Source organism: Oncorhynchus gorbuscha, linkage group LG07 (assembly GCF_021184085.1).
Source record: "Oncorhynchus gorbuscha isolate QuinsamMale2020 ecotype Even-year linkage group LG07, OgorEven_v1.0, whole genome shotgun sequence".
NCBI lineage: Eukaryota > Metazoa > Chordata > Actinopteri > Salmoniformes > Salmonidae > Oncorhynchus > Oncorhynchus gorbuscha.
The window spans coordinates 18,714,665-18,739,780 of NC_060179.1; the positions used below are offsets into that span (position 1 = coordinate 18,714,665).

At 43.5% G+C, this 25,116-nt stretch overlaps 1 protein-coding gene across 4 annotated transcripts in view; it reads right to left on the reverse strand.

Moving 5' to 3' along the window:
- LOC124039593 (dipeptidyl aminopeptidase-like protein 6) overlaps positions 1-25,116 on the reverse strand; it is a 389,264-nt gene that overhangs the window by 194,407 nt on the left and 169,741 nt on the right. The window lies entirely within an intron of this gene.

Consider the following 25,116-nt stretch of genomic DNA (forward strand, 5'->3'; position numbering starts at 1 on the left):
TGTGCAGCATAGGCTGAATTTCAAGTATGCATCGGAGCAGGGACCAATCTAGAGAAGATGGATGTCATTTCATAACTGCAGTTACGCAACACCATCAATGTTTGACAGTGAAAACTGTGGCGTATATGGAACCTACAGTATCTTTGAGAAGAAACTGAGAGTAGTGATTTTTAAGGTTATAGGTAATAGTCTCATTACAAAATAAGATGGTCTGACCCAAAAGTCAACACTTCACTCCAGGGACATTCTCATTCGTCCTGCTGCAGTTTGAAAGCTATCCTAAATGCCCAAACACTGAAATAATTTAAATCTCACGAATATTTCTAAAAGCCTTCAATGGAACAAATTAAGGAAAGGGGAGAAGACTAATCGGATATTTTGGTGTGTAATTGAGAGTTGTCTCGACTAGACACAGAGGGAGAGGAAAGTGCCTGAGTTTTGGAATTAAAAGGGTTGCGAGGTGGCGAGAGTTGGATTTGAACTGTCAACAAGAATAAGCAAGTAAATATCATTGCCACTGTTTCCAATAAACATTCATATCAAAAGTGTTATTACGATGAATGGAAAGACTATTTCTGATACCCATAAGCCTCTCTAGCCAGTAGATCTCCCATATAATACAACACAGCAAGACAGTGATTTTAAACAAATTAGCCTTGAGAGACTGAGTGAGAAGGGAAAGTTCAGCTGACCACTAGGAAATATCAAAGTCTTCATCAAAGGGCAGCCCAAAAAACATTTTCTTAAAATGAATTCTGAAGGGGAAGCTTGAGAGAAGCTTGAGCCAGCTGTATGGGCCCAATTAAAGCTTAAAATCAACTTCTGCAGGTGGTTCTGACAAGCTGATTCTGTCTCTTAGAGACAACAAAAGGTGCATGGCTCTTTCAGTTGAGCGCTGGTGTGTGTTGTAGGTGTAATGGAGGATGGAAGGGGCGTTATGCACAAATTCCTTGCCAAATCAATGACAGATGAATACGAACCCCAAGCTTCCCTACCAAGAGAATGAGAACCCTCTCCTTAATCCTACCCAACCGCTGACTGGACTCTATGATACTGTACATCAAGTCTGCTTCTATTTTGATAATAGAAACAAACAGCAGAGACCCTCGGGATATCTCTGATCATGGAGTGGTTGCTAAAAGCATCTTAACACAACAGATGATGCAGTACCTGCTAAGATGAGTCAACCCAAAAAGCAAAGTTTGAAATAGAGGACGTCGGACACAGGAAAGAGATTGGACTTTGTTGACTGTTGGTATTGTCTGAGAGCTCACTAAAATAAAAATAACAATGCATAAATGATGATGAGGTGGTCCTGTATAAATCTTTGGTTGGGAAATAATGGAAGTGCTTTTAAAGCAGCACCATATGAGAACCTACAGCGTTTCACGGTTGAAAAATATATACTGTGGCTTTATAAGAGGAAACAAACTGGAGCAAATGTTCTGTTGTTCTGTTCAGTCGTCTCCTGTGAGAGAATTCTGCCCTCTATAGTTAGTTTTGTGCAATGCTGAGAGACAGTAAGGTTCCTTTGAAATAAATGCATTGAATATAAAGGCAGGTATTCCTTTCCGAAGAACTTTCTCAGCCAATTGATCATCCATAATACAGTATCCATCTCATTTCTCCGTTTCAACATGATGCATGCTTTTGTTGTCTAGTGGCTCTGGTTAAGAGTGCATACTCTGCTCAATAACAAATGTTTGCTCTTGGGGTTGTCTGTGGCTGTGTTCATTGACAGCAGGGACGTGTTCAGTAGTGCACACTGTATTAAAACATTGTGCAACTAAATTAAAAGGAGCATTTCTTATTGGACAAGTACAGAGAGTCCCTCCCTGTTTCAACTAGTTCCAATTGTTGATCTGGCCTGCCTGCCTCCCACAGTGTACTGACATCATGTTGATCTGGCCGGCCTGCCTCCTAACACCCACAGTGTACCGACATGTTGATCTGGCCTGCTTGCCTCCCACAGTGTACTGCCATCATGTTGATCTGGCCTGCCTGCCTCCCTCCCACAGTGTACTGACATCATGTTGATCTGGCCTGCCTGCCTCCCTCCCACAGTGTACTGACATCATGTTGATCTGGCCTGCCTGCCTCCCTCCCACAGTGTACTGACATCATGTTGATCTGGCCTGCCTGCCTCCCTCCCACAGTGTACTGATATCATGATGATCTGGCCTGCCTGCCTCCCACAGTGTACTGACATCATGTTGATCTGGCCTGCCTGCCTCCCTCCCACAGTGTACTGATATCATGATGATCTGGCCTGCCTGCCTCCCACAGTGTACTGACATCATGTTGATCTGGCCTGCCTGCCTCCCTCCCACAGTGTACTGATATCATGTTGATCTGGCCTGCCTGCCTCCCACAGTGTACTGACATCATGTTGATCTGGCCTGCCTGCCTGCCTCCTGCCTCCCACAGTGTACTGACATCATGAGTGATGGCTACGGGCGAGGGCTGGATTACCATCTGGAATTGGGTCTGCTCCATCCTCTCCCCCCAGGGAGAGTCTGCTCTGTGTCCTGCCCCTGACCCACCCCACCCAGCCCTCTGATCCTACTGCAAGATAAAACTAACCCCAGGGAAAGGAGTGTGCTCTCTGTGTCTTGCCCCTGACCCACCCCACCCCTGCCGGATGGCACTGATAAGGCTGGCTGCTTCATGCTCACCATTGAGCCTCTCAAATCTCTGGTTCTCTCCCTCTCTCCTGCTCTCTTTTTGTGTCTGCCTCTTCCCTTATATTAATCTGTGTAAATATCTTACATTTGCAATGACATTATTGACTCTGTATATCATTCAGTCATTCTTTCTTTCTCTAGATGGAGTCTTTACTCTGTGTACTGTATCTCACCATCTATCTCTCTTTCTCCATTAGACTCTTCACAAACACACCATCTTGGTATGCCTCCTTCTGGGCCATTCAGTCATGTCTGTCTGGTCTGTCATCTCCAACGACTGCATTACCGAACAAATATCTGTGTTGCAGTTCTCCGACTTGCGCCTTAGAAATGTGGTTCTCTCTGGGACAGGAGCAGGACAGCTTCTAGTGGTGCCATGGCTGCATTGCAGCTAAGTTCTCTATATCGCATTCACTGTGCCACATACTGAGAGGAGAGCACTGAATTGGCTACCCACCGGGATAAATGAGCAGTTTTACTATCAGCAGACTAGTACAGTTTTAATGAATAGCTTAAAATATGTTTTATCGTCACATACACCAGATAGGTGCAGTGGAATGTTTAAAGGGTCAGCCATAGTAGTACGATGCCCCTGGAGCAAATTAGGTTTCAGTGCCTTGTTCTAGGGCTGTGGAATATGGCCAAAATATCATATCACAATATTTTTCTAATTTTTGTTGGTATTTTATGTTTTTTAATAATACAAGTTCTAAATTTGCTTTGTGAGTAGGTCATGGCATTTCAATCGGTCCTTCTCCATTCTGATTGTTTTATACTGTTCAATCCAATTTAAAATTGTAGTAAGATTAAGATTAAATCTCTGAATTTCCTGCACTTATCATTCCCACACTGTGCCACACAGGGCTGCATGATATCTAGGCCTAGTTCACTCTATCTAGGCCTAGTTCACTCTAGAACCGCCATAGGCCAACGGCCACTGACGTTTGATTTTGGAAATTAAAAAAATCTGCCCCCAAAAAAAGCTGTCCTGCTCCTTACCTGACTTTTCCTAAATGTTTGTATTTTACACTGCTCATTTGTTAGCGTTATGAGATCACAATCAGAAACGTATTTAGAGCCATTTTACCTGTTTCTTTCACACCTATTCCTAACTTAACCTGCCAAGACAATGTGCTATAGGAGGTTGGCAAGAGGTTGATTTAATTTAGAAAGACAATAGTGTATTTAATGATGAGTTTGTGTTATGCCTATTTATCAGAGGCAAATCATTTGACCGTGCATCTTGGGGGGTTAACAACCTTCTCTTTTACATTTTATTTTGTAAAAAGAAGATCAATCAATCATTTGTATTTATAAAGCCCTTTTTTACATCAGCAGTCATAAAGTGCTATACAGACTCAGTAGACTCGGTTTTTCGGATGACTGCCTTGCCTGGTTCACCAATTACTTTGCAGACAGAGTTCAGTGTGTCAAATCGGAGGGCATGCTGTCCGGTCCTCTGGCAGTCTCTATGGGGGTGCCACAGGGTTCAATTCTCGGGCCGACTCTTTTCTCTGTATATATCAATGATGTTGCTCTTGCTGCGGGCGATTCCCTAATCCACCTCTACGCAGACGACACCATTCTATATACTTTCGGCCCGTCATTGGACACTGTGCTATCTAACCTCCAAACAAGCTTCAATGCCATACAACACTCCTTCTGTGGCCTCCAACTGCTCTTAAACGCTAGTAATGTCATGTTTTGTCTTAGATTGTCTTGTCATTTTGCTTTTCCTTCTGTTTGTTTTCCCCCTGCTGGTCTTTTTAGGTTCGTTCCCCTTTTTCTCTCTCCCTTCCTCTCTCTCTTCTCTCTATCGTTCCGTTCCTGCTCCCAGCTGTTCCTATTCCCCTAATCAATCATTTAGTCTTCCCACACCTGTTCCATATCTTTTTCCCTGATTAGAGTCCCTATTTCTCCCCTTGTTTTCCGTTCCTGCCCTGTCGGATCCTTGTCTATTGTTCACCGTGCTGTGTCTGTGTATCGCCCTGTCGTGTCGTGTTTCCCTCAGATGCTGCGTGGTGAGCAGGTGTCTGAGTCTGCTACGTTCAAGTGCCTTCCCGAGGCAACCTGCAGTTCAAGATCGAGTCTCCAGTCTGTTCTCGTCATTACGAGTGGAAATTGTGCTTTATGATTGTATTTTTACTTTACTGGATTAAAGACTCTGTTTTCGCCAAGTCGCTTTTGGGTCCTCATTCACCTGCATAACAGAAGGATCCGACCAAGAATGGACCCAGCGACTATGGATTCTCTCTACTCTACTCTCGAGTTCCAGGGAGCGATGCTCGGCAGACACGAGCAGGAATTGTCTGCTGCTCGGCATGCCGTTGAGACCCTGGCCGCTCAGGTCTCCGACCTCTCAGGACAGTATCAGAGTCTTCGTCTCGTGTCACCAGCTACTTCCGGTTCTTCCGAGCCTCCGGAACCTAGGGTTAATAACCCACCATGTTATTCTGGGCAGCCCACTGAGTGCCGCTCCTTTCTCACCCAGTGTGATATAGTGTTCTCTCTCCAACCCAACACATACTCAAGAGAGAGAGCTCGGATTGCCTACGTCATATCACTCCTTACTGGTCGGGCTCAGCAGTGGGGCACAGCTATCTGGGAGGCAAGCGCTGAGTGTACTAACAATTATCTGAACTTTAAAGAGGAGATGATAAGGGTTTTTGATCGCTCAGTTTTTGGGAAAGAAGCTTCCTGGTCCCTGTCTTCCCTATGTCAAGGTAATCGATCCATAACGGATTACTCTATAGAGTTTCGCACTCTTGCTGCCTCCAGTAACTGGAACGAGCAGGCGTTGCTCGCTCGTTTTCTGGAGGGACTCCACGCTAAGGTTAAGGATGAGATTCTCTCTCGGGAGGTTCCATCCAGCGTGGATTCTTTGATTGAACTCGCTATTCGCATTGAACGACGGGTAGATCTTCGTCACCGAGCTCATAGAAGAGAGCTCGCGTTAACTGTGTCTCCCCTCTCCCCGACACTACCGTCTTTCCCCACTGACTCAGGTGTTGAGCCCATGCAGCTGGGGGGTATTCGCATCTCGACTAAGGAGAGGGAACGGAGAATCACCAACCGCCTCTGTCTCTATTGCGGTTCCGCTGGTCATTTTGTCATTTCATGTCCAGTTAAAGGCCAGAGCTCATCAGTAAGCGGAGGGCGACTGATAAGCGCTACTAGACGGTCCTCTCCGTCAAGTACATGTACTACCTTACCGGTCCATCTACGCTGGACCGGATCGGCAGCTTCCTGCAGTGCATTAATAGACTCTGGGGCAGAGGGCTGTTTTATGGACGAAGCCTGGGCGCGGGAACATGACATTCCTCTCAGACAGTTAGGGGAGCCCACGGTCATGTTTGCCTTGGATGGTAGTCCTCTCCCCAGTATATTATATGAAACACTACCTTTAACCCTCACTGTATCTGGTAACCATAGTGAGACCATTTATTTTTTGATTTTTTGTTCACCTTTTACACCTGTTGTTTTGGGTCATCCCTGGCTAGTGTGTCATAATCCTTCTTTTGATTGGTCTAGTAATTCTATCCTTTCCTGGAACGTTTCTTGTCATGTGAAGTGTTTAATGTCTGCTATTTCTCCTGTTTGTTCTGTCCCCTCTTCTCAGGAGGAACCTGGTGATTTGACAGGAGTGCCGGAGGAGTATCATGGTCTGCGCACGGTCTTCAGTCGGTCCAGAACCAACTCCCTTCCTCCTCACCGGTCGTATGATTGTTGTCCTGATCTCTTCAAGAAGCGTTTTGCATCCGCTCCTATCCTTGTTGCACCTGACGTCACTAAACCGTTTATTGTTGAGGTTGACGCGTCGGGGTGGGCGTGGGAGCCATTCTGTCCCAGCGCTCCGATACTGACGATGGGGTCCACCCTTGTGCGTATTTTTCTCATCGCCTGTCACCGTCGGAACGTAACTATGATGTGGCTAACCGCGAACTGCTCGCCATCCGTTTAGCCCTAGGCAAATGGCGACAGTGGTTGGGGGGCGACCGTTCCTTTTGTCGTTTGGACTGACCAAGAGAACCTTGAGTACATCCGTTCTGCCAAACGACTGAATGCGCGTCATGCTCGTTGGGCGTTGTTTTTCGCTCGTTTCGAATTCGTTATTTCTTATTGCCCGGGTACTAAGAACACCAAGCCTCATGCTTTATCCCGTCTCTTTAGTTCTTCTGTGGCTTCTACCGATCCCGAGGGGATCCTTCCTGTTGGGCGTGTTGTCGGGTTGACTGTCTGGGGAATTGAGAGACAGGTTAAGCAAGCACTCACGCACACTGCGTCGCCGCGCGCTTGCCCTAGTAACCTTCTTTTCGTTCCTGTTTCTACTCGTCTGGCTGTTCTTCAGTGGGCTCACTCTGCCAAATTAGCTGGCCATCCCGGCGTTCGGGGTACGCTTGCTTCTATTCGCCAGCGGTTTTGGTGGCCTACTCAGGAGCGTGACACGCGCCGTTTCGTGGCTGCGTGTTCAGACTGCGCGCAGAAGAAGTCTGGTAATTTTTTTTCTGCTTCTGCTCCTGGTCTTGCTGGGTCTCAGTCTGTTCCCTGCCATCGCATCTCTCCTGTTCTTGTTCCTGCCCTTGCTGTGTCTCAGTCTGTCCCTAGTTGTTACTCTCCTGGCCTGTTTGGTCCTGTTTGCTCTAAAGCTTTCAGTTCTCTACCCGTGTCTCATTTTTTTTTTTTTTTAGAGTAGTACCCTAGTTTCCCTTTTTATCGTTTTTCGTTACGGTCCTGAGGAGAGGAGTTGGGTTCTTTCTCGGGACGTGCTGGACCGTTTGTGATCTATGATTTCCTCCGTTGCCGCCAGTGTTCCTCCTCGAGAATGCCAGGAGGCGCTCGGTGAGTGGGGGGGTACTGTTATGTTTTGTCTTAGATTGTCTTGTCATTTTGCTTTTCCTTCTGTTCGTTTTCCCCCTGCTGGTCTTTTTAAGTTCGTTCCCCTTTTTCTCTCTCCCTTCCTCTCTCTCTTCTCTCTATCGTTCCGTTCCTGCTCCCAGCTGTTCCTATTCCCCTAATCAATCATTTAGTCTTCCCACACCTGTTCCATATCTTTTTCCCTGATTAGAGTCCCTATTTCTCCCCTTGTTTTCCGTTCCTGCCCTGTCGGATCCTTGTCTATTGTTCACCGTGCTGTGTCTGTGTATCGCCCTGTCGTGTCGTGTTTCCCTCAGATGCTGCGTGGTGAGCAGGTGTCTGAGTCTGCTACGTTCAAGTGCCTTCCCGAGGCAACCTGCAGTTCAAGATCGAGTCTCCAGTCTGTTCTCGTCATTACGAGTGGAAATTGTGCTTTATGATTGTATTTTTACTTTACTGGATTAAAGACTCTGTTTTCGCCAAGTCGCTTTTGGGTCCTCATTCACCTGCATAACAAGTAAAACCAAATGCATGCTTTTCAACCGATCGCTGCCTGCACGCGCATGCCCGACTAGCATCACCACCCTGGATGGTTCCGACCTTGAATATGTGGACATCTATAAGTACCTAGGTGTCTGGCTAGACTGCAAACTCTCCTTCCAGACTCATATCAAACATCTCCAATCGAAAACCAAATCAAGAGTCTGCTTTCTATTCCGCAACAAAGCCTCCTTCACTCACGCCGCCAAGCTTACCCTAGTAAAACTGACTATCCTACCGATCCTCGACTTCGGCGATGTCATCTACAAAATGGCTTCCAACACTCTACTCAGCAAACTGGATGCAGTCATCACAGTGCCATCCGTTTTGTCACTAAAGCACCTTATACCACCCACCACTGCGACTTGTATGCTCTAGTCGGCTGGTCCTCGCTACATATTCGTCGCCAGACCCACTGGCTCCAGGTCATCTACAAGTCCATGCTAGGTAAAGCTCCGCCTTATCTCAGTTCACTGGTCACGATGGCAACACCCATCCATAGCACGCGCTCCAGCAGGTGTATCTCACTGATCATCCCTAAAGCCAAAACCTCATTTGGCCGCCTTTCGTTCCAGTACTCTGCTGCCTGTGACTAGAACGAACTGCAAAAATCGTTGAAGTTGGAGACTTCTATCTCCCTCACCAACTTCAAACATCAGCTATCTGAGCAGCTAACCGATCGCTGCAGCTGTACATAGTCTATTGGTAAATAGCCCAACCATTTTCACCTACCTCATTCCCATACTGTTTTTATACTGTTTTTATTTATTTACTTTTCTACTCTTTTGCACACCAATATCTCTACCTGTACATGACCATCTGATCATTTATCACTCCAGTGCTAATCTGCAAAATTGTAATTATTCGCCTACCTCATGCCTTTTGCACACATTGTATATAGACTCCCCCTTTTTTCTACTGTGTTATTGACTTGTTAATTGTTTACTCCATGTGTAACTCTGTGTTGTCTGTTCACACTGCTATGCTTTATCTTGGCCAGGTCGCAGTTGCAAATGAGAACTTGTTCTCAACTAGCCTACCTGGTTAAATAAAGGTGAAACAAAATTTTAAAAAAGAAAAAAGAAACCCAGCCTAAGACTCCAAACAGCAAGCAATGCAGAATAGAATGGGACTGTTTTATTTACTTCTCTTTTACCAATCAAATGTATTGTAAGGGAAACGAAAACATACTACGTGTTGCAATAAACCTTTAGAATAATGCAAAACATATCCTTGACTCTATCCAGCGAAGCAACTGCCTGCCCACCAAATGAATGACCAATGGATGGATACTTGTGCAAGCTACTTCACAATCAAATTTAAATTAGGCCTAACTGAATGATGAGGGTGAAGAGGTTGATTTAATTTAGAACAACAATAGTGCAATGATGAATTTCTGTTATGCCTATTGATCAGCGTTGGCGCTCATGTTAATCATTTGACCGCACACCTCGCGGGTTGATACCGTTCTCTTTTATGTTTTACTTTGTAAAAATAACCTTTCCAGAACTATTTTATTTACTGTAACTCAATTTAGTACTAATCAAACGTATTGTAAGGGAAACGAAAACATGCTGTGTGTTGAATAATGCAAAACATATCCTTGACTCTATCCAACTTGATGAGCGGGAAACAGACAGCCTGCACAACTGGCCCATCAAAACTACACCTAAACTAGGGCTGGGCCATATGACGATATATATTGTGTGACGATAGACGTTTTTCTATTGTTTCATATTACGATCTATCGTTTATTTCGTTGTGTCGCAAATCACACTCTTTATGGCAATATTTTTTGTCAATTGGACAACGCTTTGCGTTCGTGGAAGGAAATTTGCAACACAATGAAACATGGAGGAGAGTGAACGTGACACAAGAGCACGGAGACACGGAGCTCATACCTAAAAGAGGGGCTACTTCGGTCACATGGATGTGGTTTGGGAATGAAAAGCCTGACATAGGACCAGAAAACTGTCCTCTGCAAAATATGCCGCAGACCGGTCCCGACAACAGCCTCAAACACCACTAACCTCTTTTACCACCAACGCAAGAATCATGTGAAACAGTACGGAGAGAGTCTACGGATGAGGCCCAAAAAAGCACAGTCGACTACTCAAAACAAACCTCCGACTCAGACGTTGCAAGGCTTTTACCAGCAGTACACCATATGTTTTTTATTTCACCTCGATTTAACCAGGTAGGCTAGTTGAGAACAAGTTCTCATTTACAACTGCGACCTGGCCAAGATAAAGCAAAGCAGTGCGACAAAAACAACAACACAGAGTGACACATGGGATAGAAAAACATACAGTCAATAACACAATAGAAAAATATATATACAGTGTGTGCAAATGTAGTAAGATTAGGGACGCCATAGTAAATGGGCCATAGTGGGGAAATAATTACAATTTAGCATTAACATTATAGTGATAGATGTGCAGATGATGATGTGCAAGTAGAGATACTGGGGTGCAAAAGAGCACAAAATAAATAACAATATAAGGATGAGGTAGTTGGGTGGGCTATTTACAGATGGGCTGTGTACAGGTGCAGTGATCGGTAAGATGCTCTGACAGCTGATGCTTAAAGTTAGTGAGGGAGATGTCTCCAGCATCAGTGATTTTTGCTATTTGTTCCAGTCATTGGCAGCAGAGAACTGGAACGAAAGGCGGCAAAAGAGGAATTGGCTTTGGGGGTGACCAGTGAAATATACCTGCTGGAGCGCGTGCTACCGGTGGGTGCTGCTATGGTGACCAGTGAGCTGAGATAAGGAGGGGCTTTCCCTAGCAAATACTTAATATGAAGCGAGCATTCAGGTCGCAGCGTTCGGTAGTATATGGGGCTTTGGTGACAAAACGGATGGCACTGTGATAGACTACATCCAATTTGCTGAGTAGAGTACTGGAAGCTATTTTGTAAATGACATCGCAGAAATTGAGGATCAGTAGGATAGTCCGTTTTACAAGGGTATGTTTAGCAGCATGAGTGAAGGAGGCTTTGTTGCGAAATAGGAAGCCAATTCTAGATTTAATTTTGGATTGGACATGCTTAATGTGAGTCTGGAAGGAGAGTTTACAATCTATCCAGACACCTAGGTATTTGTCGTTGTCCACATATTTTAAGACAGAACCGTCCAGAGTACTGATGCTACTCTGGGTAAGATGCTGCGGGGGGTGTAGAGCTGTTGGCCGGGGTAGGTGTAGAAAGCATGGCCAGCCGAAGAAAAATGCTTATTGAAATTCTCAATTATCGTGGATTAGGCAAAGATGGAAGGAGATAACAGCTGCCGTTACAACTTACATCTGCAAAGACATGGATCCAATTTACACGTTTGAGAAACGGGGGTTTCGTGAGTTGGTGCTAACACTCGACCCAAGGTACCAAATGCAAATTGATGTGACACGTATTAATGCCAAAATAAAATGCAAAACAGGCAAGCCCCCAAAATATAAATGTATATATAAATATGTCAACTCAGCAAAAAAGGAAACGTCCTCGCACTGTCAACTGCGATTATTTTCAGCAAACTTAACATGTGTACATATTTGTATGAACATAAGAGTCTACAACTGAACAAGTTCCACAAATGTGACAAATGTGTCTGGTCCAGCGACGGTGGGTTTGTGTCCATTGGCGACATTATTGCCGGTGATGTCTGGTGAGGACCTGCCTTACAACAGGCCTTACAACAGGCCCTCAGTCCAGCCTCTCTCGGGCTATTGCGGACAGTCTGAGCACTGATGGAGGGACTGTGCGTTCCTGATGTAACTTGGGCTGTTGTTGTTGCCATCCTGTACCTGTCCCACAGGTGTGATGTTCAGATGTACCGATCCTGTGCAGGTGTTGTTACACATGGTCTGCCACTGCGAGGACGATCAGCTGTCCTTCCTGTCTCCCTGTAGTGCCGTCTTAGGAGTCTCATAGTACGGACATTGCTATTTATTGCCCTGGCCACATCTGCTGTCCTCATGCCTACTTGCAGCATGCCTAAGGCACGTTCATGCAGATTAGCAGGGAACCTGGGCATCTTTCATTTGGTGTTTTTCAAAGTTAGTAGAAAGGCATCTTTAGTGTTCTACCTTTTCATAACTGTGACCTTAATTGCCTACCATCTGTAAGTTGTTAGTGTCTTAACGACCGTTCCATAGGTGCATGTTCATTAATTGTTTATGGTTCATTGAAAAAGCACGGGAAACAGTATTTAAAACCTTTAAAATGAAGATCTGTGAAGTTATTTGGATGTTTTCTAATTATCTTCCCGGTCATAGGTCAGTTAGGATCACCACTTTATTTTAAGAATGTGAAATCTCAGAATAATAGTAGAGAGAATGATTTCAGCTTTTATTTCTTTCATCACATTCCCAATGGCTCAGGAGTTCACATACTCTCAATTAGTATTTGGTAGCACTGCCTTTAAATAGTTTAACTTGGGTCAAACGTTTTGGGTAGCCTTCCACAAGCTTCCCACAATAAGTTGGGGGAATTTTGACCCATTCCTCCTGACAGAGCTGGTGCAACTGAGTCAGGTTTGTAAGCCTCCTTGCTCGCACACGCTTTTTCAGTTCTGCCCACAAATTGTCTTCAGAATTGAGGTCAGGGCTTTGTGATGGCCACTCCAATACCTTGACTTTGTTGTCCTTAAGCCATTTTGACACGACTTTGGAAGTATGCTTGGAGTCATTGTCCATTTGGAAGATCCATTTGCGACCAAGCTTTAACTTCCTGACTGATGTCTTAAGATGTTGCTTCAATATATCCACGTAATTTTCCCACCTCATGATGCCATTTATTTTGTGAAGTGCACCAGTCCCTCCTGCAGCAAAGCACCCCCACATTATGATGCTGCCACCCGGTTGGCATGGTGTTCTTCGGCTTGCAAGCATCCCCCTTTTTCCTCCAAATGTAACGATGGTCATTATGGCCAAACAGTTATATTTTTGTTTCATCAGACCAGAGGACATTTCTCCAAAAATTACGATCTTTGTCCCCATGTGCAGTTGCAAACCGTAGACTAGCTTTTTTTATAGCGGTTTTGGAGCAGTGGTGTTTTCCTTGCTGAGCGGCCTTTCAGGTTATGTCGATATACAGTGGGGCAAAAAAGTATTTAGTCAGCCACCAATTGTGCAAGTTCTCCCACTTAAAAGATTAGAGAGGCCTGTAATGTTCATCATAGGTACACTTCAACTATGACAGACAAAATGAGAAAAAAAATCCAGAAAATCACATTGTAGGATTTTTTTATGAATTTATTTGCAAATTATGGTGGAAAATAAGTATTTGCAACCCAATGAAATTGTGATACAGTGAATTATAAGTTAAATAATCTGCCTGTAAACAATTGTTGGAAAAATTACTTGTGTCATGCACAAAGTAGATGTCTTAACCGACTTGCCAAAACTATAGTTTGTTAACAAGAAATTTGTGGAGTGGTTTAAAAACAAGTTTTAATGACTCCAACCTAAGTGTATGTAAACTTCCAACTTCAACTGTGTGTTGAATATATATAATTACTATAACTCTATTCCTAATCGAATCTACTAAAAATAGATTGGATTACACTGTAATGATTTTATTGTAAGAGAAACGAAAATAGGCTGTAACCCTACGTTTTTTGTAGGACTTTGCATATATATATATTTTTTTTAAACATACCCTTGACTATATCTAAACAAATAACTATTGTTGATTTTTAAAATTGATACATCATGTAGTAACCAAAAAAAAAGTTTTATATTTGAGATTCTTCAAAGTAGCCACCCTTTGCCTTGATGACAACACTTTTTTGGTTACACATACTACATATGTGTTATTTCATAGTTTTGATGTATTCTACAATGATATTATTCTACAATGTAGAAAATAGTAAAAATGAAGAAAAATCCTGAGTAGGTGTGTCCAAACTTTTGACTGGTACTGTACCTCGCAAAGCAACTGCCCTCTATCCCTCTCGATCATGCATTCTTCTGTCTCTTCTCTCCCACTCCATGTCTGCCCCACACAGACCGGACAAGTAGGCACGCAATGGATTATGATCATTGTACTTAATTACCACATTTTCTGCACTAATGTAACATAGATGCTGGGAGTTGAGAAGCAGGGGGTAAGTTTAATATAACAAGAAACATGGACCGATGCAATGTTGGAGTAGCGTCTAGACATGAACAACAGAAAACAATACTGCCTGGGGAATGAACCTGAGGGAGTGCCAGATAAAGGGGAGTAACGGGAGTCCAAGTGTGCCTAATGATGAAGAGCAGGTGCGCGCAATGATGAATGCCAGGTGCACGTAATGACGCAAACTACAACTCCCTACTACATCGCACAGTTCAGGCCTGATCCAATTTATCTCTAGAGAAACTGTGCATTGAGCTCAGCGAAAGAAAAATAACTAAATGGAATTCAAATAATTGAACCGACGTAGGGCAAGTTGTTTAAAAAGTAAAAAATAATCTACATTTCGGTTAATCGCTCAGCACTACTAGCGATTAGCATTATTGGCTAACAATATTTATTTTAGGCACAACTTGCTATGAAAAGATAAACTACCAGACAGTAGATACACAAACTAGTAGTTTAATTACAGAACACTTGTGAAAAGCAGTATGTCACCAATATGTTGTTGCATCTATCAAACCATGCAAACTGCTGAGTGAACCGCAAGAAAGTTCTCGTGACTCCATGTTGGAGAAACGGCTCCCTCCTTGAGTGACAGGGAGCAGGGCTTGATGTGCGAAGGAGCATGCAGCAGGAGAAGAGGGAGAAAGATGACTCAAGTAGCAAGCCGAATAAACTATAAAAACGGATATTACACCTGCTGGAGTTGCATATCATATTTAACAAACCAAACATTGAAGCACTGTTAAAGTAAAAACACAAACCAGTATGTGCGTAAATACCGGTTTATAGTAAAATACGGTACCACCACCCAGCCCTACCTTGCTCAAGGCACATTGACAGATTTTTCACCTTGTCAGCTCATGTATTTGAACCAGCAACCTTTAGGTTACTGACTCAGTGCTCTAATCGCTAGGCTACCTGTCACCCTTGTTCCATGTGGTAAAGGTTGACTCTTCTCGCTCGCTTTTTCTTCCCCAATCTCAGGAAGTACGAATTAGTTTTACGTAGAGATTAAGATATTAGGGCCTCCCGAGAGGCACAGTGGTCTAAGGCACTGCATCGCAGTGCTAGCTGTGCCACTAGAAATCCTGGTTGGAGTCCAGGCTCTGTCGCAGCCGGCTGCGACCAAGACACCTATGGGATGGCGCACAATTGGCCCAGTGTCGTCCGGGTTAGGGGAGGGTTTGGCCGGCAGGGATGTTCTTGTCCCAGAAGCGCACTAGCGACTCCTGTGGCAGGCCGGGAGCAATGCTCTGTGACACGGTCGCCAGGTGTACGGTGTTTTCTCCAACACATTGGTGCGTATGACATGTATGACATGTTGGCTGCTACAGTTAACGTAAACCGTTTAATCGTTTCTCCAGTTAGGATAAGGCTTTTCCTTCATGTCTGTCTTGAAACCTACTGCAACCAATCAATCAAGCACAGGGACAGTCTCATGCCTAGGATGCCTATAGCCCCACAGCCAATCTGTGTCCTTGGCTCAAGCCAGATGCTCGGGAAAAGGCAGAGCCAACAGACATGTCCTCTCCGCCTCTGAAACCATGGCAACCAAGAGACAGGTCCATGGTGACTCGATGGCAGTGGAGAGAGCAGCGGCCTATTGGGAACCGAACACATAGAAGTAGATTTACCAGTTAGCTCTCTAGCTGGTATGGATCTACATTCTAGAATTATATTTCTGTGTCTGACCACACTGCTGTTCAGTACAGAACCAGTCCTCCTCTGATGGTCTTCTATTTTACATTGGATTTGCAATCATTGCTATGGATTATATACCGAGCTCTAATTGTTTTGTCTTCATTAGAAAAAGCTGCATGAATGTATGAAAAAATATCCAGCTGGGTGAAAGTTGCATGAGCGTTGGATAAATTACACACTTTTTTTTACCCACATTGAGCGCATAAACAACAAATGAGCCTATTTCTGCCCTAACTATACATTGTGAATACATTAAGAACATTAACATGAACTCCCCTCCATGTTTTTGTTGGTCATGTGATCCCCTTATGCCGCCTTGATTGGTCCGAAACATTGCTAAGTGAGAAGTGTCCTGTTATGGAGCTTTAACCCGATTTGGTTGATGGAATGTGTGCTTGTGATAAATAAAGCATAGGTCTGCTTCACACCTCGGTCACCGCATGCATAATCTATTATAGGGGAGATTAGTGTGCACTTGCATGTCATATGGAATCAACAAGAAAGGGGTCTACTGATGTATAACATTATAAACTGGGTGGTTTGAGCCCTGAACGTTGATTGGCTGACAACCGTGGTATATCAGACCGTATACCATTGGTATGACAAAACATTTATTTTTACTGCTCAAATTACGTAGGTAACCAGTTTATAACAGCAATAAGGCACCTCTGGGGTTTATGGTATATGGCCAATACACCACGGCTAAGGCCTGTATCCAGGCACTCCGCGCTGTGTCGCTATGCCCTTAGCCATGGTATATTGGACATATTTTTTATTTTACCTTTATTTAACCAGGCAAGTCAGTTAAGAACAAATTCTTATTTTCAATGACGGCCTAGGAACAGTGGGTTAACTGCCTGTTAAGGGGCAGAACGACAGATTTGTACCTTGTCAGCTCGGGGATTTGAACTTGAAACCTTCCGGTTACTAGCCCAACACTCTAACCACTAGGCTACCCTGCCGCGCCAGAGGTAGATTGGGGGGGGGGCTCTGAGGTACTGGAACGCATTTTGCGGGCTGTCATAGAGCAGTAGAGTCTGTTTTTTAAGCCTAGTGTCCGGGAATAATTTCCCTTTTATAAATGCATTTCATGCAATTCTACATCATTTTAGAAGACTGGAGACTTCAGCTAAATATTTTTTAACACCTCACAAATGATCGAAACGACAGGCTACTTTGACACTGACAAACTGAGAATCTGAGATAAATAATAACGACCTTGTCTTGAATCCCTCGATAGCCTAGGCCTAGGTGTGTGGAGACGCATATTGTACAATATGAGGAGCAAATTACAGTCCTGAAAAAGCTTTCCTGTTTCACTGATTCACCCAATGATGTGCCAAAAGCCTATCTCTCTGTAACGGCGTTCGTCTGTTGATTGAAGAAAGTCGGACCGAAATGCAGCGTGTAGGTTACTCATGACTTTAATGAACAGAATAGCGGTACATGAAATAACTGAAATACAAAAACAACAGAACGGATCGTGAAACTAATTACAGCCTATCTGGTGACTACAACACAGAGACAGGAACAAACACCCACGAAATACAAAGCGAAACTGAGGCTGCCTAAATACGGTTCCCAATCGGAGACAACGATAAGCACCTGACTCTAATTGAGAATCGCCTCAGGCAGCCAAACCTATACCACACCCCTAATCAGCCGCAATCCCAAATAATACAAACCCCAATACGAATACAACATATAAACCCATGTCACACCCTGGCCTACCCAAACATAACAAAAACACAAAATACAATGACCAAGGCGTGACACTCTCTCTTGTTTTACTTTGTAAAACAATGCTGCTCGCTAAATAGGTATATTTGGAAGTTTATAACATACTGTATTTGGTAGCCTACAGACAGATTAGTATTCCCTTTTCAGCAGAATCCATTTGCTTTCCAACAGGTGTTTTCCCACGATTGTACTTGAAATATTGCGAAAGGCCAGTTTTGGCAGCATGCTGTTCATTGACAGATTTGTCACACGTTCCCGACTGTAGGCATGCCTTGTTATTGGGATACACACAATCCACAGCTAGGCTATTTATTTGAAATAAGCGATTGATCCTCTGTGGTTAAAATACAGGTCTCCTCCTGGTGTAGTATTCTGAATTATTTCATTTCTTCTGAACAGACAGCAGTAATTTTATAAATTAGGGAAATGTATTTCAATTTATCAGGGGTGCTGCGGCACTTCCAGCACGCTTCCCGCGGCTATGATTCTATAAGGAAATACATGATGAAGTGCAACGCTGAACAGATGAGAGTTGCAGGCTCGTGTCTAGCAGAGAAGGAGAGAGATCATGGAAAGTGAGTCTCATTCTAGTTCTGAAAGATTCAGGTGCACTTCTCTCTCACCAGAGAAATTGTCACGCGTTGGTCTATATAGGCTACAATGTAGACCAAACCATTAACCCGGGCCGGCCCAACACTAATCAATTCTTTGAATATCAGGCACATTTTCACATTACAGAGGAGGCAACTTGAAATAACTAAATTTGATTTTACATTGCAAACACTGAAAATAATTGTTCATGCCACGAGAGGTACCAGATACTGGCAAATGGGTTAAGGAACGAAAGCCAAGTCAAGTTGAGCGAATTGCATTTGACAGAAAACAAAGCATGTTGCCTGCTCATCATACTATGACTGGATATCTACATTGCTGCAGTGCTCTGCATTAGGTCCAATTATAAAAGGGTGTAAAGGACTCAAATGTCCATATTTCTGGTTGAATGCACCCAATGCCCACCATTCCCTAGTGCAACACAATGGCAGACCGACAACAGTGTGCCAGTGCCAGCTGTGATGCACTTAATTTCCTCCATCTTCCATCTTGTGTAGCAGGAGAGCCTGGGCCCCCCCCACACACACACCCCCCACACACACACACACACACACACACACACACACACACACACACACACACACACACACACACACACACACACACACACACACACACACACACACACACACACACACACACACACACACACACACACACACACACCCAGCCCCAAAGCCCATGATGATGTGTCAGATGCTGCAACAGTCTTGGCTGCCTGGCGCAAGCTCAACTTTCTGCCTACAGCCGAAAGTGAAGTCATCAGTCTAATTTCCAAGAGACATCACTGCAGCTATCCAACACTAGCTCTCCATAGGAGTAGATGGACAATAAAGTATTCAAGTCTTCAAGCTTAAGTCATCATTTGGACATGGAATCAATTCCATTCAAACTCAGTCAAGTCGAGAGTTGAAGTGGAATCGATTGAGGGCACTCTTTCACACTCAGACCACTGAGATCATAGATGGAGAATGGGAAAGGGAAATGGGTTCTATTTTACTGTGTTGTGATTTTGCATAATGCTTTTCCACCTGAGTAAGGCACATGTCAACTCTGAGCATTACAGAGAGGAATAAGCTCTAAATCTGCTGCCACAGTATCAATATAATAGAAAAAACAGATCAGAATATATATTTACTGCTTACCATTTTATTGACATTTTGCGTATTCATTTATGTTTTCATAAAACCCTAAAATAATTTAATTTTCTCTTCGTTGAGGTTTTAAGAGGGCATGCAAAGGGCTTGAGCCTTGATAATCTAAAACATCTGTGTGTGTGTGTGTGTGTGTGTGTGTGTGTGTGTGTGTGTGTGTGTGTGTGTGTGTGTGTGTGTGTGTGTGTGTGTGTGTGTGTGTGTGTGTGTGTGTGTGTGTGTGCGTGTGCTTTTCTTTCTCTCTCTCAGGGAAGTGTGAGAAAAGACTAGCACATACGGTGAGAGAAAAAAGTATTTGATCCCCCGTTGATTGTACATTTGCTCACTGTCAAAGAAATGATCCGTCTATAATTTTAAATAGTAGGTTTATTTGAACAGTGAGAGACAGAATAACAACAAAAAAATCCAGAAAAACATATGTCAAAAATGTTAGAAATTAATGTGCATTTTAATGAGGGAAATAAATATTTGACCCCTATGCAAAACATGACTTGTTGGCAATCACAGAGGTTGAATGCGCCCAATAACAAAAGTTTATCTCAATACTTTGTTATATACCCTACAGCAGTTTCTGTAAGTCTTCACAAGGTTTTCACACACTGTTGCTGGTATTTTGGCCCATTCTTCCATTCAGATCTCCTATAGAGCAGTGATGTTTTGGGGCTGTTGCTGGGCAACACAGACTTTCAACTCCCTCCTAAGATTTTCTATGGGGTTGAGATCTGGAGACTGGCTAGGCCACTCCAGGACCTTGAAATGCTTCTTACGAAGCCACTCCTTCGTTGCCCGGGCGGTGTGTTTGGGATCATTGTCATGCTGAAAGACCCAGCCACATTTCATCTTCAATGCCCTTGCTGATGGAAGGAGGTTTTCACTCAAAATCTCACTATACATGGCCCCATTCATTCTTTCCTTTATACTGATCAGTCGTCCTGGTCCCTTTGCAGAAAAACAGCCCCAACGCATGATGTTTCCACCCCCATTCTTCACAGTAGGTATGGTGTTCTTTGGATGCAGCTCAGCATTCTTTGTCCTCCAAACACGACGAGTTGAGTTTTTACCAAAAAGTTATATTTTGGTTTCATCTGACCATATGACATTCTCCCAATCTTCTTCTGGATCATCCAAATGCTCTCTAGCAAACTTCAGACGGGCCTGGACATGTACTGGCTTAAGCAGGGGGACACGTCTGGCACTGCAGTATTTGAGTCCCTGGCGGCGTAGTGTGTTACTGCTGTTAGGCTTTGTTACTTTGGTCCCAGCTCTCTGCGGGTCATTCACTAGGTCCCCCCATGTGGTTCTGGGATTTTTGCTCACCGTTCTTGTGATCATTTTGACCCCACGGGGTGAGATCTTGCGTGTAGCCCCAGATCGACGGAGATTATCAGTGGTCTTGTATGTCTTCCATTTCCTAATAATTGCTCCCACAGTTGGTCTTGGCCATAGTGTAGTTTGAGGTTGTGGACAGGTGTCTTTTTTACTGATAACAAGTTCAAACAGGTGCCATTAATACAGGTAACGAGTGGAGGACAGAGGAACCTCTTAAAGAAGAAGTTACAGGTCTGTGAGAGCCAGAAATCTTGCTTGTTTGTCGGTGACCAAATACTTATTTTCCACCATAATTTGCTAATTAATTCATAAAAAATTAGACAATGTGATTTTCTGGATTTGTTTTTCTCATTTTGTCTGTCATAGTTGAAGTGTACCTATGATGAAAATTACAGGCCTCTCTCATCTTTTTAAGTGGGAGAACTTGCACAATTGGTGTCGGACTAAATACTTTTTTGCCCCACTGTATATGTGCTTTCTTGAGCAGGGGGACCTTGTGGGCGCAAATACTTATTTCCCTCATTAAAATGCAAATCAATTTATAACATTTTTGACATGCGTTTTTCTGGATTTTTTTGTTGTTATTCTGTCTCTCACTGTTCAAATAAACCTACCATTAAAATTATAGACTGATCATTTATTTTTCAGTGGGAAAACGTACAAAATCAGCAGGGGGTCAAATACGTTTTTCCCTCTCACTGTATGTAGACTTTCAGATACAATTTTTTCAAGGACCTCATCTGATAAGTAGAGCCATTTCCCTTGACCAGTTGATGCCCATACTAAAGAAAGCACACACAGTAGGAAAACCCCCAGGGACTCTAAAGGATGAGGCCAGAATTAGGGAGAGACATTTGATTTGATTCCACGCAGAGAATTAGCAGCATCAGAGAGGATTATAGTGTGATAGCAGCACTATGTATCGAAAAAATAGGATTTTCTCGCCAGAGGATAAACTAGAGCCCAATGACGACACAATTCAATGTTTTAAAGGGATGAGGGGACACACAAAAAGTATGAGAAGGCAGAGTAGGATGAGATAAATACAGTTGCCAAACTTCTTGCTGCGGTGTGCCCTACTCAACAGGACCCAAGAAAAGATTGAAAAGTGTCAGGGCAAAGGCAGGGCAATGCCTCAATCTCCCTCAACGGTGGAGATTCCATAGGAGGGTCAGTCGGTATGCTTCTCATCACACATGGATTTGACCTTTTCACTTGGACAGCTTGATCTGAATGGCACTGCAGCCATCGTTTCATGACAGTCACATGACTGGACTGACTCCTGTCAGGGCAGATGCCTTTAAACTAAAGGTCATACACAAGCACAGATCTAGGATCAGCTTTCCTGACAACACCATTAGAAGGTAAAAGTGCAAATCTGACCATAGATCAGATTCTGAAAATTTTACTTTCAGAGATCTCACTTTTCAACCTGCCCTTTCAGAAAACAATTTCAAAACGGTTCTGCTGTGGCCATCTTGATCTAGTGACGTCATCTTCTTAAAGTGAAATCCATAGAATCTAGGGCTGGGAATTGCCAGGGACCTCACGATACGATGTATCACCATACTTAGGTGCAGTTATGATATGTATTGCAATTCTTATGATTCTACATGTATTGCAATTAGATACTGTGATTTTATTGCTCACCATATATCTGCTGCAGAGACAAGAGAGAGGCATGAAAAGCAACTTTGGGTCCTGTATTACTATTGTAATTATTAGAACAAGTTTTGATCAGTCATGGAAATAAAAGTGCTGAAGACCAATTGGCTCAGTATTTAAAAATAAGCTGGAGAACAAGCTATACAGGAAAAAATACATGTTTTGGTGAAGGTGCTGCCAACCAGAGCACAAATAATATTGCGATACTGTCAAAAATAATACTGTGATATATCTTCTAAAATAATATCCCAAAATGTAACTATCGATTTTTCCACCCTTCACTAATAGAAAGTGAGGCTTGAACCAACCAACATCAGAACCCCCCCCACACACACACACACACACACATACAGTCTTACCACTTCTATTCAATGCCTATCATTCATCAATGTGTGTACTGAATTCTAATCACACTAGAACTACCTGAGTCAACAAACACAAAGAAACCACCATTGGCCAATGAGTCAATCTCATGAAATACTGTATGCATGCAAACCTCAACCCGTGTTTTACACAGCACACCACTCATTAGTACAATCAACTTGAATGGCCAGCCACTCACAAACCTGACAGGGGAATGTTTAACGACGTGCTGTAAAAGATGTGTTCATCTCAATAAAACGACAAGCCATAGTGGTTCACAGTTTTGTCAAGTTAAACCGATGGTGTAAATAAATAATTTAGCAAAACACACTTCCACTGAAAACATATATGGTTGGAGGACATGGTGTGAAAAAGTACTCACAGATGCACAACAGCATGATTCAAGTTAGCGTGATAAAACTCGAACTTTTGGAACAACAGAGTCAAAAACAATGGCAAGAAACATCACGAATAGCAACAGCAAAATGTTGACATATTTTGTTGGGATTGCAGTTTTCTAAATAAAGAAGTAAATAAATAAATAAAATCAGTGCAGTGCAGTGTTCATCTTATCAACCTGATAGGATAGACCATAGCTAACGTGGCTGTTTAGAGGTTGAGATGCATATCTACATCTACATCTACATATATATAATATATACATATTATACACACATAACTATGTGGACACCCCTTCAAATTAGTGGATTTGGCTATTTCAGCCACAGCCATTACTGACAGGTGTATAAAAGCGAGCACATAGCCATGCAATCTCCATAGACAAACATTGACAGTGGAATGGCCTTACTGAAGAGCTCAGTGACATTCAATGTGGCACTGTCATTGGATGCCACCTTTCTAACAAGTCAGTTCGTCAAATGTCTGCCCTGCTAGAGCTTCCCCGGTCAGCTGTATGTGCTGTTATTGTGAAGTGGAAATGTCTAGGAGCAATAACGGCTCAGTCGCGAAGTGGTAGGCCACACAAGCTCACAGAACGGGACTGCAACACTCACTACCGAGTTCCAAACTGCCTCTGGAAGCAACATCAGCACAATAATTGTTTGTCGGGTGCTTCATTAAATGGATTTCCATGGCCGAGAAGCCGCACAAGCCTAAGATCACCATACACAATGCCAAGTGTCGGCTGGAGTGGTGTAAAGCTTGTCGCCATTGGACTCTGGAGCAGTGGAAACGTTCTCTGGTGTGATGGATCACGCTTCACCATCTGGCAGTCCAACAGACAAATCTGGTTTGGCTCATGCCAGGAGAACGATACCTGCCCGAGTGCCAACTGTAAAGTTTTGTGGAGGAGGAATAATGGTCTGAGGCTGTTTTTTCATGGTTCGGGCTAGGACCTTTGGTTCCAATGATGGGATATCTTAACGCTACAGCATACAATTACATTCTAGACGATTCTGTGCTTCCAACTTTGTGGCAACAGTTTGGGGAAGGCCCTTTCCTGTTTCAGCATGACAATGCTCCTGTGCACAAAGCGAGGTTTATAATGAAAAGGTTTGTCGAGATCGGTGTGGAAGAACTTGACTGGCCTGCACAGAGCCCTGACCTCAACCACATTGAACACCTTTGGGACACCTAATCGCCCAACATCAGCGCCCGACCTCACTAAATGTTCTTGTGGCTGAATGGAAGCAAGTCCCCACAGCAATGTTCCAACATCTAGTGGAAAGCCTTCCCAGAAGAGTGGAGGCTGTTATTGCAGCAAAGGGGGGACCAACTCCATTTTAATGCCCATGTTTTTTGAATGAGATGTTCTACGAGCAGGTGTCCACATACTTTTGCTTATGTACTGTATATTTCCTCGGCTATGTGACCAACATTTCCGCACCCTGGGTAGTGGATGAGAGTAGAGCGAATAACGTTTTCAGCACCTTGGACAGCGAAATCAACACTGAACTGGCGCACAATGTGGAGCCAGATGGGGTTATTGAGCACCACGGGCAGTGAAACAGAGCGGGTTTTGGCAATAAGATGCTTTATAGGCCTTACGTAACTTTTTTACACAAACTTTGAAAAGTTCATCAATTGTGGAAATGTAAAACCATTTTAACGAGCTAAAGCGACCCGATGACAGACTTCGAATGGTTGTCATTGATATCACAAAGCCTGGTGGTTTACATCAATAAGACTGTGAAATTGAATAAGCATAGCACAGGCCTACTACTCATTTATCTAGGTATATCATGCAGTAGTTAAAACATGACTGTTGCTGTGTATTTCCATCACATCTCAACATCACATTATTTTCAAGAGAAAAAATCAGACAGGACGCTGCACAAAACTTCACGCGGTAAAATGCTGAAAATGTGCTGCCATGTTCGCAAATAAAACCCCCCTGT